The following is a 17,345-nucleotide window of genomic DNA, read 5'->3' as shown; positions in this document are numbered from 1 at the left end:
ATAGGATCACGCAGCATCTCCAGTAATAATTCTGAAGCAGAGCAGCCAATTATATATGGGTTAACTTTAAACATGGTTTAAAACGCTCCGTTTGCAGCAAGATGTGCATTAGGCATGAATGCCATTTATATCAAAGCTGAGAAGGTGCTTTTCCTTCCTAAGATGTTCCTTTATTCTTTAGCAGAAATTTTAATTTTCTTTTTTTCAGTCTCTATCCTTCTATCTATAATGTCAAACTAATTACATCTTATCTTAAATAATAGAATGATAAAATGTTCAATCTCATTAATAATCAAAGATATGCAAAGTTAGCAATGAGACTGCAGCCATCTTATGAAAATATTAACAAATATTGAAAAGCTTAGTAAGATCCAATATTGTTAAGAATGTGAGAAAGCAGGTTCTCTAGGGCACCTTTTTTTTTTTTTTTTTTTTTTTGCGGTACGCGGGCCTCTCACTGTTGTGGCCTCTCCCGTTGCGGAGCACAGGCTCCGGACGCGCAGACTCAGCGGCCATGGCTCACGGGCCCAGCCGCTCCGCGGCATGTGGGATCTTCCCGGACCGGGGCACGAACCTGTGTCCCCTGCCTCGGCAGGCGGACTCTCAACCACTGCGCCACCAGGAACGCCCTTCTAGCGCACCTTTTTGAGAGCTATCGGTAGTACTGATTGAAACATTAAATGTGCATTTGTCTTAGCAGTTTCACTTCTAGAAATGGATCTATCAGAGATGTAGGTACAAGTATAAAAAGTTGTGTGTGTGCATATGTGTGTGTGAGACTTCATTGCTGGTAATTATGAAAAACTAGAGACAAATGTCCATCAGGGATGGCTGGTTAGATGCTCAACACTGCTAATTATTAGAGAAATGCAAACCAAAACTACAATGAGGTATCACCTCACACTGGTCAGAATGGGCATCATCAAAAAGTCTACAAATAAATGCTGGAGAGGGTGTAGAGAAAAGGGAACCCTCCTACACTGTTGGTGGGAATGTAAATTGGTACAACCACTATGGAGAACAGTATGGAGGTTCCTTAAAAGAGTAAAAATAGAACTACCATATGATCCAGCAACCCCACTCCTGGGCATATATCCAGAGAAAACCATAATTCAAAAAGATACACGCACCCCAATGTTCATTGCAGCAGTATTTACAATAGCAAGACATGGAAGCAACCTAAATGTCCATCAACAGATGAATGGATAAAGAAGATGTGGTATATATATATGTGTGTGTGTATATATATATATATATATATATATATATATATATATATAAAGAAACACACATACACACACACAATGCAATATTACTCAGCCATAAAAAAGAATGAAATAATGCCTTTTGCAGCAATATGGTTGGACCTAGAGATTATCATATTAAGTGAGGTAAGCCAGACAAAGACAAATATCATATGCTATCGCTTACATGTGGAATCTAAAACTATAAAAATGATACAAATAAACTTACATGTAAAACAGAAATAAACCCACAGACAGAAAACAAACTAATGGTTACCAAAGGGGAAAGAGGGGAAAGGATAAATTAGGAGTTTGGGATTAACATATACACACTACTATATATAAAATAGATAACTAATAAGGACCTACTGTATAGCACAGGGAACTCTACTCAATATTTTGTCATAACCTATTGGGGCAAAGAATCTGAAAAAGAATATATACATATATGTATAACTGAATCACTTTGCTGAAACTAACACAACGTTGTAAATCAGCTATACTTCAATTTAAAAATTTTTTTAAAAAAGAGAGGGCTAGTTAAATACTGTATTGTGCACATAGGGGAGAGTCACAAAGAAGTGATGTTTAAGTTGTGAACTAAAGGATGAATAGGCATAAGCTGTGTGTGTGTGTGTGTGTGTGTTTGTGTGTGTGTGTGGTGTTGGGAGTGAGGAGAAGAAGCTGCAGCACATAGGGTGGTCTTGAGGCAGGAAAGAAAATGGTGTGTTTAAGACCTGGAGACTAAGAGAGTGATCGGGAGAGTGCCTCAAGAAGGGGCTGGAAAAGGAGGTAGGCATGGCTGGTACAGGGGCTTGACCAGCATGTTGGGCTCCGTGTGGTGGATACAGCTTATCCTGAGGTTTTTCACAGCTCAGCCTACAGGTCCTCCATTGTGGAGCACAGGCTCGGATCCAAGTTCACTTTGACCTCAAGTCACTCACTTATTTCGTGCATAACTGCTTGCAGAGGCCTCCTCTGCCCCTCCTTATACACCAGGCTTTCCCCTGTCATTGCACCTGCCATACTGAATAGCCATCATCTATTTGTGTGTCAGTCTCCCCATCTTCACTGTGAGCTCCTTGAAGCTTAGTTATCCTTGTATCTCCATGTCTAGCACAGATTGACATGCAATAAATAGCTGTTGAATTAATAAAGTAATTCAACTAATCGCCCACCATGGCGTCTTAACCTGGCGTCTAGGGTCTCACTGGGGAAGGAGGTATATATGTAGATAGAATTCAGGGTTGGGGAGTGTCTGTGAACTTAGGGGAAAAAAAATTACTTCCTTATTTCCATTCGCCTGTAACTGAAAATTAGCATTTCCTTCAATTATGAATGTATACAACAAAACACAGTAGTAATAGTAGTATTAAGACTCTGTCACCCATAGAAGTCACAGCTATTTTCATATCACATTAGAGTTGTTGCAGATATCTCAAAATATAATTTACACTCATTACCGCTTCAAAGTTACAGTAATTATTAGACCTGCCACTAGATCTTGTTATTTAATGTGTCGAAAAAGAGTAACTCCTTATATAACATTAAAAATATTTTGATAACTGTATTTCAACATAACTGTCTTCCTTCATAGTCCTATATATTATATTTTATGCATTTAAAAACATTACTCTGAGAGGAAGTCCACAGGTTTCTTTTTTTTTTGGCCACCCTGAGAGGCTTGTTGGGTATCTTAGTTCCCCAACTGGGGATCGAACCCGGGGCCCCGACAGTGAGAGCACTGAGTCCTAACAACTGGACCTCCAGGGAATTCCCCAGAGGTTTCTTCAAGAGTTCACAACCAGGGAATTCCCTGCCAGTCCAGTGGTTAGGACTCTGCTCTCACTGCTGAGGGCCCAAATTCAATCCCTGATTAGGGAACTAAAATCCCACAAGCTGTGTGGTGAAGCCAAAACAAAAAAAGAGTTCACAACCAGGTGGTTAAGAGCCCTGCCCATAGAGTACAGCATATACAAATGTGTATAGCACACTCGCTGTGATGAAGTATTGTAAATTGAAAGTGTCACCACCCAACTCCCTTTCTGTCCAACAGGCATCGCCTTTTCCTCTCCCATCCCCAGCTCAGGCCGTTCTCGTCTCTTTCTGCCCTCTCATTTGAACAAACCACTTGTGCACATGCTCTCAATTCTTGTTTCTGTAAGAACAACTATTAAATATGAATACCTAGCCTGACCTCTCTCTGGGCCCTAATCATATTAAACAATGTCTCTATTTCTTGTTGTGTGTCCAACATTATCTCAAGTTCTCCACCTTTCTCCACGAATAACCTCTGTTTTCTAATATTGTATCTCCCCTCTGGTCGGATAACAAAACCTATGAATTCTAGACTTTTGAGTTCCACAGCGTTAGGTTGTCTGTAGGGTGATTTACTTTAAAATACTTTAGTATTAACAGTGTGATGTAGTACACCTGAAACAAACACAACGTTGTAAATCAACTAAACTCCAATAAAAATTTAAAACAAAACAGTGTGATGTATGTGTGTATAAATTAACTTTAATCCATATCCTAGAGGCTGTTCACATTTGAAGTACACTAATTAGGAACCCACACTCCAGAGGGGATTAGTTAACATTTGAAGTGCGCTCATCAGAAATTCATTCTCTAGAGGCAGTTACTCAAGCACTTCAAATCCATTATTGATTTACAAACGAAGTGATATGATGTCAGGGATTTGCTTCAAAAGAATCCAGGAGGAGGGGCAAATAGGAAGGGATATGGATGAAACAATGTTGACTACAAATTGGTAATTGTTGAAACTGTGCGGTGAGTAATATGAGGGGTTTATTAACATCCTCTGTATTTTGTATACATTTGAAGCTTTCCATAATAAAAAGTTTTGACATTTGTCATAATTGCAATCTATACCAGAGTTTCTGTCTAAAGATAACAGATTGAACTCTTGCCATCTACCTTCCCTCCTGAAACCTTACTAAAATGACAGGAAAGGGATTTCTTTTTTAAGTCATAAGCATGTAAAGTTGGAAAGAATAGAGAAAAGGTGAAAAGATTTTGGAGGCTGGATAGACAATGGGTGAGTGATAAGGGATTAGCAGACCAAGAAAATGGGAACAACCTGTTTTACTCTATAGAACTCCCCCGCCTCTGGCAAGATCAGTAATTGATTATACCACATTCCTCTGCAAGTGAAGGCAGAAGGTGGTAGGTATAACAAAATAAGAAAGACTGATTGAAAATATTAGGAAGCAGCTAGGTACAATGTATGAAATAAATAAGCAACAAGATATATTATACAGCACAGAGAAATATTCCCATTGTTCTGTAATAACTTTAAATGGAGCACAATGTATAAAATTGACTCACTATGCTACACACCTGAAACTAATATTGCTAATCAACTATACTTCAATAAAAAAAAAAAGCAGCTAGGTGCCTATATCACCTGCCCCTACTCTGGCAAAAACTGGAGATTTGTTCCACAGAAGGTAAAACAGAAGTTTTGAACTGAAGATAAGATATACTAGTAAGAGGTATGGAATATTACTCAGCCATAAAAAGAAAAGAAATTGAGGGCTTCCCTGGTAGCGCAGTGGTTGAGAGTCTGCCTGCCGATGCAGGGGACATGGGTTCGTGCCCTGGTCCGGGAAGATCCCACATGCCACGGAGCGGCTGGGCCTGTGAGCCATGGCCGCTGAGCCTGCGCGTCCGGAGCCTGTGCTCCGCAACGGGAGAGGCCACAGCAGTGAGAGGCCCGCATACCGCAAAAAAAAAAAAAAAAAAAAAAGAAATTGAGTTATTTGTAGTGAGGTGGATGGACCTAGAGTCTGTCATACAGAGTGAAGTAAGTCAGAAAGAGAAAAACAAATATGCTATTCTAACACATATATATGGAATCTAAAAAAAAAAAGGTCATGAAGAACCTAGGGGCAAGACAGGAATAAAGACACAGACCTACTAGAGAATGGACTTGAGGAAACGGGGATGGGGAAGGGTAAGCTGGGACAAAGTGAGAGAGTGGCATGGACATATGTACACTACCAAATGTAAAATAGATAGCTAGTAGGAAGCAGCTGCATAGCACTGGGAGATCAGCTCGGTGCTTTGTGACCACCTAGAGGGGCGGGATAGGGAGGGTCGGAGGGAGGGAGACGCAAGAGGGAAGAGATATAGGAACATATGTATATGTATAACTGATTCACTTTGTTATACAGCAGAAACTAACACACCATTGTAAAACAATTATATTCCAATAAAGATGTTAAAAATTAAAAAAAGAGGGGCTTCCCTGGTGGCGCAGTGGTTGAGAGTCCGCCTGCCAAGGCAGGGGACACAGGTTCGTGCCCTGGTCCGGGAAGATCCCACATGCCACGGAGCGGCTGGGCCCGTGAGCCATGGCCGCTGAGCGTGCGTGTCCTGAGCCTGTGCTCTGCAACGGGAAAGGCCACAACAGCAAGAGGCCCGCGTACCGCAAAAAAATATATATAAATATAAAATAAATAAATAATTAATTTAAAATAGGTACTGTACTTCCAATAGAAAGATTAAATAAAAACCTTCTAGGCTTCCCTGGTGGCGCAGTGGTTGAGAGTCTGCCTGCCGATGCAAGGGATACGGGTTCGTGCCCCGGTCTGGGAAGATCCCACATGCCGCAGAGAGGCTGGGCCCCTGAGCCTTGGCCGCTGAGCCTGCACGTCCAGAGCCTGTGCTCCGCAACAGGAGAGGCCACAACAGTGAGAGGCCCGCGTACTGAAAAAAACAAACAAACAAAAAAAAACCTTCTAAATATCTACATCCCTTTTTTTTTTTTTTTTTTTTTTTTTTTGCTGTACGCGGGCCTCTCACTGCTGTGGCCTCTCCCGTTGCGGAGCACAGGCTCCGGACGCGCAGGCCCAGCGGCTCCACGGCATGTGGGATCCTCCCGGACCGGGGCACGAACCCGTATCCCCTGCATTGGCAGGCGGACTCTCAACCACTGCGCCACCAGGGAAGCCCTACATCCCTTTTTTTTAAAACATCTTTATTGGAGTATAATTGCTTTACAATGGTGTGTTAGTTTCTGCTTTATAACAAACTGAATCAGCTATACGTAAACATACATCCCCATATCTCCTCCCTCCTGCGTCTCCCTCCCACCCTCCCTGTCCCACCCCTCTAGGTGGTCACAAAGCACCGAGCTGATCTCCTGTTGTGCGGCTGCTTCCTCTCCACTCAAGATACTGACATGCATCGGCGCCATCAATTTCACCTTCTTGAAGAAGTCTTACCTGGGAGCTTTTCACCGGCTCTGGATTGGTTGCCCTCTGCACATAGTGAACAGCTGTCACCCTGGGGTCTCTTGTTACGTTTTCTTAAGGATACCTCTCTCCTAGGTTGGTTATATTCTTGTAGGCCAAGTCTTCCTCTTTCTTAGTTTACTTAACCTTTTGGTAAGTACCTCCTCCAACAGCTCCTGCTATAATATGCTGCACATAGCAACCAACCACAAAACCTCAAGTGGGCATCTAGCCTTCAGCCTGGGGACTAGGTTCAGCAGGCCTTCCTTTAACTAGTAATGCTGATTGGTTATAAGAATCACCTGGCATCGCTTCTCGGTCTTTTGGCTAAGATCAAGTGAAGAATCACCTGGGATGCTTATTAAAACCACAGACTCCTGGGACCCACCCCAGACTTTCTGATCAGGGTCTCCAAGGCAGGGACCTGGACATTTGTATAACAAATTCTGTCATCTTGCAAGTATGAGAAACACTGCTGTAGATGTTGGTTCTGTAAACCCAGGTCTTCAAAACTGGCCCCAGGCAGGCATATTGGTGGAGCCAGTTGGGGAGACTGATAAAAATACAAATGTTGCTAATTCAGTCCTAAGATTCTGATTTCAGAGACTCTGGGGTGAGTCTTGGGAATCTGAGGTTTTAACAATCCTCCCTCCCCAAGTTGCTTCTGAAAGACAGCCAGGAGCCAGGGGACCAACGCTTTAGTAGATAGTGTGTCCACTTATAACTTTCATCATATTCCACTGATTTTGACCTTTACTATGTACAAGATATTCCCTGCTATTTACAAAACCACTGCAGGAGAGAAAGGTAAATCAGTCATGACCCCTGGCTATAGCAGCTTCAGTCTTGAGTGAGAGACAGGTATACAAACAATTAGCTATAAGACAGTGTTAATCAGTGATCAGTATATTTGAACCCAATCAGATTAGGTATCCTTCCAGTCGTCCCACACATTTATTGAGTGCCTATTTTGTGCTAGGTACTATGTAGGTTGAACACTTGACACTCCTCCAAAATTCCATGAATTTTGGAAACATGGGCTGACTTTTTGGTGGTTTAATTGCAAACCAATCTGAATCTGATGGTTTCTGGTTCTGACATTGTGTCCTCTGCTTTTGGAAAATCACTTTACCATCTGTCATCTCTCTCTCTTTTACTTGCTGGTGATATATGAAAATCTCAAGACATTTACTTACGATCCTATATAAACTCATTATGGAATGTTACTGCCCCACTCAGAGGATACCTGAAAATGTGTGTCGGAAAGATAGTTTTTGTTTTTTGGTTGTCACCATGACTCTTAGAGGAGGGTGGTGCTACGGGTGTTTGGTGACTGGAGGCCAGGAATGCTAAACACCTTGTAATACACAGGACAGTCCTGCCCCAAATGTCAGTATTGTCCTTGTTGAAAAACACTGGAAGTATATTTCTGTCAGCAAGTATTGGGTTGAACTACATGGAACTGCTGTTTACGTAGGTCAAGAATAGTCAAATAGTGACCATGTTATGTGGCTGAACCTACTACTTGTGCAGCTATTCAGAGCAGCCCTAGGGACCTAATCTGATTTGGGCAAAGAAGACCAAGAGGCTGATTTGGTTACAGGAGCAAATATGGAATTGGTGTTCCTAGAGCTGAGGATCTGTCAAGGCCTGATGACCAAAATTGTCCCCAGGACCTGCTGGGGGCAAGTATAGGGTGAAAGGTTGACCCTGTCTCTCTGTATTTTAAGTTAGAATGTAAACGTCCTTTCATTAATGCCCCTTTGGGTCTTCCGGGTTCCTAACTCTCCCCCAGCCAGTAGCAAGTCCACTGTCTGGTACCATGTATCATATGCAACACAATCTGTTACGGATTGAATGTCAGTGTCCCCCTAAATTCATACGTTGAAACCCTACACTGCTGGGATGCTATTAGGAGGGAGGGCTTTTGGCAGGTGACTGAGATTAGACAAAGTCATGAGGGTGGAGCCCCCATGAATGGGATTAGTTCTCATAAAAGAGTCACAAAAGAGCTTGTCCTCTGCTCTCTGCCATGTGAGGAAATAGCAAGAAGTCAGCAGTCTACGACCTGGAAAAGGCACCCTGATCTCGGACTTCCAGCCTCCTGAACTGTGAGAATAAATTTCTGTTGTTTATAAGGTACTCAGTCTATGGTATTTCTGTTACAGCAGCCCGAACGGACTAAGACAGCATCTAACAATTTTTAAAAAGTTGGAGTAGGAAGGAAATGTTGACTCTATTGCTTCAAATGAGTAAGAGTTGGAAATTAATTGTGTGCAAGTTTGGAAGGCCTCCAGTATCATAAAGGTCCTGTGATGAAAGTGGATGTATTTTTCTTCAAGACAGCATAATGTCAAGAGATTCTTGGACTTGTCAATAAGACTATTTCTGGTCTGTTCTACTCTATTCTTACATTAGTCTGTCTATCTATCCATCCATCCATCCATCATCTATCATCTATTTACCCATCTATTATCTATTCATGTCCACTACATGCAGAGAGCTAGATGTCTCTATTTGTATCTACTCACTATAGAGATATAGTAAGAGTAATATGCGTGTGTGTCTGGTGGGGGTGGGGGTGGGGGTTTAAGGATACAACAAATATTCTTCTTTTGGACTTCAGAGCCGGAAAATTAAATCCACCTTGCAAAGGGATGAGACCGGGAAAGCCTAGCTGCTTTCATCATTGCTCCTCTTTGCTTACATTGCATTTACTGGGGCCTCTCAATTCAACATCATAACCGAAACGATTAAGGAATAATATATTTTAGATCATTTGCCAAAATAGCAATGTACTCCCTACAATTTAACTTCTAGGGCCTTAAAGTAAATTGCTTGGGACTTCCCTGGTGGCGTAGTGGTTAAGAATCCATCTGCAATTATACTCCAATAAAGATGTAAAAAAAATACAAAATAAATTTTTTTTTAAAAATTAAAGAAAATAAATAAATAAATAAACAGGAAAAAAAAAAAAAGAATCCACCTGCCAATGCAGGGGACACGGGTTCAAGCCCTGGTCCGGGAAGATCCCATATGTTGCAGAGCAACTAAGCCCATGCGCCACAACTACTGAGTCTGCGCTCTAAAGCCCATGAGCCACAACTACTGAAGCCCATGCACCACAACTACTGAAGCCTGCCTGCCTAGAGCCCGTGCTCTGCAACAAGAGAAGCCACCACAGTGAGAAGCCTGTGCACTGCAATGAAGAGTAGCCCCCACTCGCCACAACTAGAGAAAGCCCACACACAGCAACGAAGACCCAACACAGCCAAAAATAAATAAAATAAATTTATAAAAAAAGTAAATTGCTTGAAGAAATTGCTTTCCAAAGATTACAGCTGGGTAATTTTTGAAGTATGTCCACATTTAAGTATAGATCAAAGAAACCCATCTAAAAGAATTGTGGACTAAGTGATTTGACAACAGTGGCTTGAGCAAAAGTTCTTTTTAAAAGGGCTATCTGGAAGATTAAGAATCAAACTTTGGAGGATTGGCAGTGGAAGGAATCATAGCATGTGAAATTCCTCAAATAAAAATTTATTGACTTAAAAAAAAAAAAAAGGAGTTGAACTCACAAGTGTAGGTAGTGTGCTACATGAGGGGCAAGTTTTTCGCTAACATCACAAGGGTCTCTGGCCCAATGAGTGAAGTTTGATAGTAATACTTGCTACAAATGTATGATTTTAATACATGAAAGCTTTAAGGAGAGATGAAAAAACATTTTAAAAATGGCCTGTGTTTTCTTCTGCTTTTCTCCATTATTTCTTACTCCTGGACCTCTCAGGCATTACTTGACCTTTCTGTTTTCAGACTAACTTGATGTATCCTGATGTAAGATCCTAAAAAGGGAGCTCACTCAGTGGGTCTGATGCGGTGGACGCTTGCCCGGGAAGTTCTGCACGTGCGTGGCACCGTCTCCCGTGAACACCCATGGGAGGTCATGCCTGATCTCTGCTTCTACAGAGATCCTGAAGAGATTGAAAAGGAAGAGCAGGCGGCAGCTGAGAAGGCTGTGACCAAGGAGGAGTTTCAGGGTGAATGGACCGCCCCACCTCCTGAGCTCCCTGCTCCTCAGCCTGAGGCGGCGGACTGGTCCAAAGGTGTGCAGGTGTCCCCGTGCCTATTCAGCAGTTCCCCACTGAAGACTGGAGTGTTCAGCCTGCCACTGAAGACCGGTCTGCAGCTCCCACTGCTCAGGCCACTGAGTGGGTAGGAACAACCACTGAGTGGTCTTAAACTGTTCTTCCACAAACTCTTAAAATGGAAATAGGTTGATGGAAAATAAACAGTTTCTAAAAAAAAAAAAAAGAGTGAGCAGAACATTGAGCCTATACATGGTAGGCAGTCAACAAAGACTTCAATTAACATTCAGAAACAATGCTAAGTGTTTACAAACATTTAATCATCCTAATTCTCCAAACTGGAGTTCTACTATGTTTATGAAACCTGAATTTCCTGTTGGTCAAAAAGCTTAGGAGGAGTAGACTGTTGTCTTTAAGCACAGCACGCTTTCTAGATGTAACATTTATAGAGGACCCATTAGATGTAAAGTTTAAGGAACACAATGTCAGCCATGTCTGGAGTACAAAGTGAAAAGAAAATGCCTGAGGAAAATGACAAGTGACAGCATCTAATGTAAAACAATTGGACTAATAATTTGAAAGGAGAGCAATAAAATATTTAATCAAATGCAGAGTTGCCAAAAATCTGCCTTTCTGCCAACCCATCTTCCACACTACTCCTGGGATGGTTTCTAGGCACTAGTTACTTCAGAAGCAAAGACTCACTCACTCAAACCCCCTTAAGAGAAAAAGGATTTGTGATAAGTCCACATGGACTTAACCTGGATCAGAGGCCCTTCTAGGAGCCAGCTCCTCTGCCTGGTCCTTCTTTCTTCCTTCCTTCCTTCCTTTCTTTCCTGCATTGGGTCTTCGTTGCCGCACGTGGACTTTCTCTAGTTGTGGTGCGCGGGGGCTACTCTTTGTTGCAGTGCATGGGCTTCTCATTGCAGTGGCTTCTCTTGCTGTGGAGCATGGGTTCTAGGCATGTGGGCTTCAGTAGGTGTGGCATGAGGGCTCAGTAGTTGTGGCTCGCAGGCTGTAGAGCGCAGGCTCGGTAGTTGTGGCGCACGGGCTTAGTTACTCCGCGGCCTGTGGGATCTTCCTGGACCAGGGCTCAAACCCGTGTCCCCTGCATTGGCAGGCAGATTCTTAACCACTGCACCACCAGGGAAGCCCCTGTCTACCCGGTTCTTATGGTCTGCATGTTCTTGCTACTGCTGCCCTGGCCTCCTCTCCCTACCAACGAGCCAACTTTGTCTCAACCCTGTATACTTAAACTTGGAAGGAGCCCATCTGGCTGGCTTAGTAATAACCATAGTCCATATTGGCCAGAACCATCCTCTTAGGCCACCTCATGATCCTGTCTGTGGATGGCTGGCCCTGGGATCAGAACCTCTGATCCTTTTTATTCAATCCTTGTCAACACTGCCCCAACCAGTCCAGGGCAGCTTCCCTGAGCTACGGGCTGTAGGCAGGTCAGTTCCATGTGGGAGGAGAAGTTGGGTCTGGAAACCACTGTCTACCCGACAGACATGTCCAGGGTACATATTTTTTTTAAGGCAGAAATTGAGTCATGGTACCCCTTTCTCATCATTTGTTTTTAATTCTTAAATTCTTTGGGATTCCCACATTTTATTTTTTTTATTTTTGGGGCTGTACCATGCAGCTTGTGGGATCTTAGTTCCCCAACCAGGGATCGAACCCTGGGCCCACAGCAGAGAAAACCCCGAGTCCTAACCACTGGACAGTCAGGGCATTCCCCCAACCCATCACCTATTGTGGTGGTTTTCAATAAGCAATATTTAGGACGCTTCTTGGCCTTACCCATAACTACCAAATCAGTGGCATGAAGAATAGAGCTAAGAGGTTGCTTTTTTTTTTTTTTTTAAGCAAAGTTGCCAAAGTTCCCAAAATGTGCCTTGTTCATTTTCAGTGAACAAGGTTTAGCATGCTAGCTGGCAGAGTTGAAATTCAATAAATGTTTGATGAAAATATAACAGAATGACAAGGTTTTCTTAAACTATCCCAATATATGAAAACCTACTTTCTTGTTCTAAAGATCTCCCCAAGCTCAGGTCAGTTTTCTTGATTCCCCTCACTTGAGGGACAGAGAGCTCAGCCTCGTCCATGCTGAGCCGCCCAGTCCCCTTTCCCGCTCTCCATCCAGTTACAGGTGGAGAAGGGATCAAACGCCCAGATCTCTCCCTCAGTTCCACCATCCTTGCAAACATCTGCTCAGCACATTTGTAAGATCATTTTATAATGTATAAGCATGGAGTGGGCTAAATCCAGATTCGGGGAGGAGGTGTTCCGCTAATGAAAACATAATATACGGAACACAGTCTTATGAGAAGATAATAGTGGAGCACTTTGCATCTTCTGAAGCATCACTTTCCTGTCTTCCCCAAGAACAATGGGGTTGCATTCGCTTCTATGTGCATGATTAAAAGAGCTAAAAGTAGATCACACAATTTTTCCAGGGTGATCTTGTTTTAAAACACAGTGTTGATAATGATCATCTTCTCTTTTCTTTTCTTTGTTTTTGCGATACGCGGGCCTCTCACTGTTGTGGCCTCTCCCGTTGCGGAGCACAGGCTCCGGACGCGCAGGCTCAGCGGCCATGGCTCACGGGCACAGCCGCTCCGCGGCATGTGGGATCTTCCCGGGCCGGGGCACGAACCCGCGTCCCCTGCATCGGCAGGCGGACTCCCAACCACTGCGCCACCAGGGAAGCCCGATCATCTTCTTTTTAAAAAGCCTCTCCCCACCCCTACCTACCCCAAAAAAGCCCTCCATAGCTCTGCACCGATTAAACGGCAAACTTTACCCCTTTGTACCTTTCCATTTGCTCTTCTCCCTGTTTAGAGCACCACACCCCCTTCTCTGATTAGGAAACTCCTTACCATCCCTGAAAGACACAGCTCAGCACTTGGCTGCTGGGAGGCCTCCTCCCAGGCACTCGCTGCAGCGCGAGCCCCGGACTCCCCGCTTGCTCCCACGGGGCAGTGTGGCCCAGTGTCCGTGCAGCAAACAACACTTAGATCACTGACACGGGTAGCCTGGCTCCATGACCAGCTGTGCCACTGTGCGTCAATTACTTACTGCCTCTGTGCCTCAGTTTCCCCATCTGACAGCGATTGTAAAACTCAGTTCCTAGCCTACAGGGTTGTGCTGTGTTGTACAATACAGTGCTTAACACAGCGCCTGAGACACATAATTAGCAGGAACTAAAGGTTAGTTCTTATTCATAAACATTGTGTAAGGAAGCATCAGTGAGTATCTTGTTGAAAAACTATGCAATCCTAGGTTTTCTCTAAGTTAGTGGTAAGAACTCAGCATAAAGAAAATCAGGGCAACTGCTTTTTATATCAGGGTTTCCAACTTTACCTACCTGTACGGGTTGTGATTTCAAAACAAGAAGCCCCACATCCCCATTCAAGACTGGATAAGCCATAATGTGTTTGTAGGTGACCGTCTGTTTTTATTCTTTTTTTGGGCTAGGTATTTTAGTCTAGCTATGGAATGGAGGTGAATATGAGCTCTTTCATAATAACGATCTGTATTTTAATAGGCTTGGTTATTAAAACAATAAACATTTGTCCTGTCCCTTCCCTTCCCCTAGAGCGCGAGCTGAGACGTAAAGCTGAGTTAAATTTATAATGTGCTTCTGACCTTATGAGAAATAGGCCCTGGAGACAGCTTTCAAGTTGTCTAGTTCCTGCGAAATTATAACGGGTAGGTTTGGTTTTAGAAGAACTGTCAGTTAAGGCAGCTTTTCTTCCCCTACAGTATGACTAATAATGGCAGGTATTAAAATTGAAGCTAAAATACCTAGAATTAAGATTTTGGCAGAACATACTGAGACATTCCATGGTTTTGGACATTTTAAGTATATGCCTTGATGAAATGTTCACTTCTCACTTAACAGATTTTAAAAGCAAGAGGTGGAAATAAGTGACAGAAGTAAAAGTTATATGACAAATGTATCTTAAATGCTCCTCCAATGAATTTTAAAATGAAAAGTAGGATAAGGGAAAAAAGTCTGAGTAGAAGGTCAAGTCTAAAGGATTGAAAACAGCTTAGAAAATCCTTGAGGAGAGTATTTCGGGAAGTTTAAATTTCCTGCGAAGCTTTGCTCTTTGTGAGGATCTAATACTTTGAGAGTGGTTTTCACTGTCAGGGCTAATCTTTCAAACCTGGTACAAGATTATGAGTGAAAAGGTTTCACTTGGCCCATATTTGACATGAAGCCATCTCTAGTTTCCCTCTGGCTTTCAAAAACAGGCTCGCCCATCACTGACTGAAGTGGAAACCCCGAATCACTGCGTCTCTTCCCCTCTTGGGCCCTTGGGACCTTTCAGCACAGACCAGGCTCCAGTTGGCTGTGGAACGCTCTTGGACGCCCACTTACATTTTCTCCCCTTTAGTGTTGGCTAGGAGTAGACAGGGAGCTCTAGGCCATATGGGCTCCCTTTGCCCTAGCTGGCTGCACATTCTACCCAAATACAATGAGAAAAAAATGGTTTCTAAGTGCAAATCGTTGTTCCAAAATTATTTTACTATCTAAAACAGGGCTTGCTTTATCAGGGACAAAAATCTTTCTCCACATTTAACTAATCATCACTCCAGTTCCAACTCTCACCCACCCTCCCCACCTCTTTGCCTTACTTCCTGTCCCATCTAGTAGTTCTTCTGTCTCCTGATCTCTTATGGCATGGAGTGTTTGTCCTTTCTCCTTACTGGGATTTTGGATTTTATCATAATGGCTATTCAGCAATCTGCCTCCATAATTATTATCCATTGTTCATGAAAATCCAAAGCATAAATTTCCTTTAAAGATGGATCCATTCCCAAAGCCTACTTCCTCCCTTTTTCTGAAGTGAAACAAAGGTTCTATTTTAGACTAATAAGCAGCCTCAGAGAGGGTGTGAAGATCTAATGGAAATTCTCTCTTAACGAGTATATTTACTTATTAAATAAAAATGATCCGGTTCCCAAAATGAAACTGATAAAGTTTTTTTCACCCCAACTAAATACTGGATAGAGTGAAAGATATAAATTAATCAAGATGTTTAATGTTAAAATATGCCTATACAATGAACAATAAAAATGGTGGAGTATCTATTACTCTTAAGTATTTATATAGTATAAAAATTAGACAAATTTTAAAGGCTCATAAAAGACTCTTTTTTCTTATCTGAGTTTATTATCTTTTCTCTAAAAGGTTAAGTGAACCTTTTTTGCAAATGGACCACTAATGTCACATACCAGTAGGGGGCACTAAAACATTGCTGTTAAACGTTACTAAAAAGCACTTTTATCAGAGTGAAAACGGGTTTTTTGGCAACTTATCTTTTGCCCCATCAGGTTAATTGGAAAATGATGGAGGAAGATGGGAGAGAAACACAGTTCAATTAGAAGATCAAAGCTAATAAGTCATCTTGGCTAAGTTTGCAGAGAATCATTTTCTGTGTAAAAACTAACGTGACAGTTGTGTAATATGTTTGGAATCAGTGAACTTCTGGACACAAGACTTCATGCTGGCTCTCTGATGCCCCATAACAACTGTGGACAATTACGTATGGGGATCCCTCAAATGGAAAGAAATGGCAAAACTCAACTGCATGTGGTCTACTACGCCTTGTGATGGTCTAGGATATGTAACTTTAAAATCCTAGATTGTAATAGCTTTCAGTTAGATGGTAGTTTGGGCTTGGACCCTTTGGCCATTCACTTGAGGTGTGGCAAGAATATACCGTGGGGAACAGCTAGATGACATTCTCGGGTGTCAGGTGCCACACTGATCTGGTCAGTCTGGACCACTGGGCTCCCTGCTCTTTACTGGCAGGGACAACCCACGTCATGAGGTGAATGAACATCTGGTCCTAAAAAAAGTGAGTGCTCTGGGGCTTCCTGGTGGTGCAGTGGTTAAGAATCCGGGTTCGATCCCTGGTCCAGGAAGATCCCACGTGCCACAGAGCAACTAAGCCCGTGCGCCACAACTACTGAGCCTGTGCTCTAGAGCCCTTGAACTACAGCGACTGAGCCTGTGTGCTCCAACTACTGAAGCCCGCGTGCCTAGAGCCCATGCTCCACAACAAGAGAAGCCACCGCAAAGAGAAGCCCGTGCACTGCAACGGAGAGTAGCCCCCACTCGCTGCAACTAGAGAAAGCCCGCGAGCAGCAGCGAAGACCCAATGCAGCCAAAAATTAATTAATTAATTAATTAATTAAATTTAAAAAAAAAGTGAGTGCTCTGCTTCTTGGATTGTTTATTTCCATGAGAGGGAAAAGCAAGCCCGTGCATGTCCCTTTGGCTATGCTGCACAGCTAGAGATTGTGCACGGAATTTAGCCTAGCCTGCGGCATCTTGTCATTTAGTTTGCAAAGTTTAGAAGTATGGAAAGAAACCAGCAGCAGAGGGGGAAAAGATTCCTATGGCTCTGAATATGTTGAGATGGCTATCGAATACAGGGCCCAGCCCAGCTAGTCTCCAGTGGGGTAGGCTTATGCTCTGTCCCTGCCAAGATGTTAAAAGCTCCTTGGGCAAGGTAATTCAGCTGCGCGGGGCACGAGATGAGGGTTTAGACCCAGACATGGGAGCAGCTGCAGTAATGTGAGCTGAGAGGAATGCAAGCGTGTGTGGGGAGTGTCGATTTCAAAAGCAGGTTCTCCGCAGAGTGTTTCCCTCCCCATCGAGAGGCCCGGACTAACCTTATGACTAGGAAGGGAAATAATGAAATGTTGTCATCAGCCCAAACAGGTGGACGGCAGAGGCA

The 17,345-nt window shown here is 43.0% G+C and overlaps 2 pseudogenes; both read left to right on the top strand.

The window, feature by feature from the left end:
• The first annotated feature begins 4,298 nt into the window (after positions 1-4,298).
• Positions 4,299-10,813, top strand: LOC116743313 (annotated as a pseudogene).
• Positions 10,045-10,180, top strand: LOC116743379 (annotated as a pseudogene).
• Positions 10,814-17,345: the final 6,532 nt, after the last annotated feature.

The sequence above is a fragment of the Phocoena sinus genome, chromosome 18 (genome assembly GCF_008692025.1).
Source record: "Phocoena sinus isolate mPhoSin1 chromosome 18, mPhoSin1.pri, whole genome shotgun sequence".
Lineage (NCBI taxonomy): Eukaryota > Metazoa > Chordata > Mammalia > Artiodactyla > Phocoenidae > Phocoena > Phocoena sinus.
The sequence above is the reverse complement of the archived record's forward strand: the minus strand, read 5'-3'. Positions and strand labels throughout refer to the sequence as shown.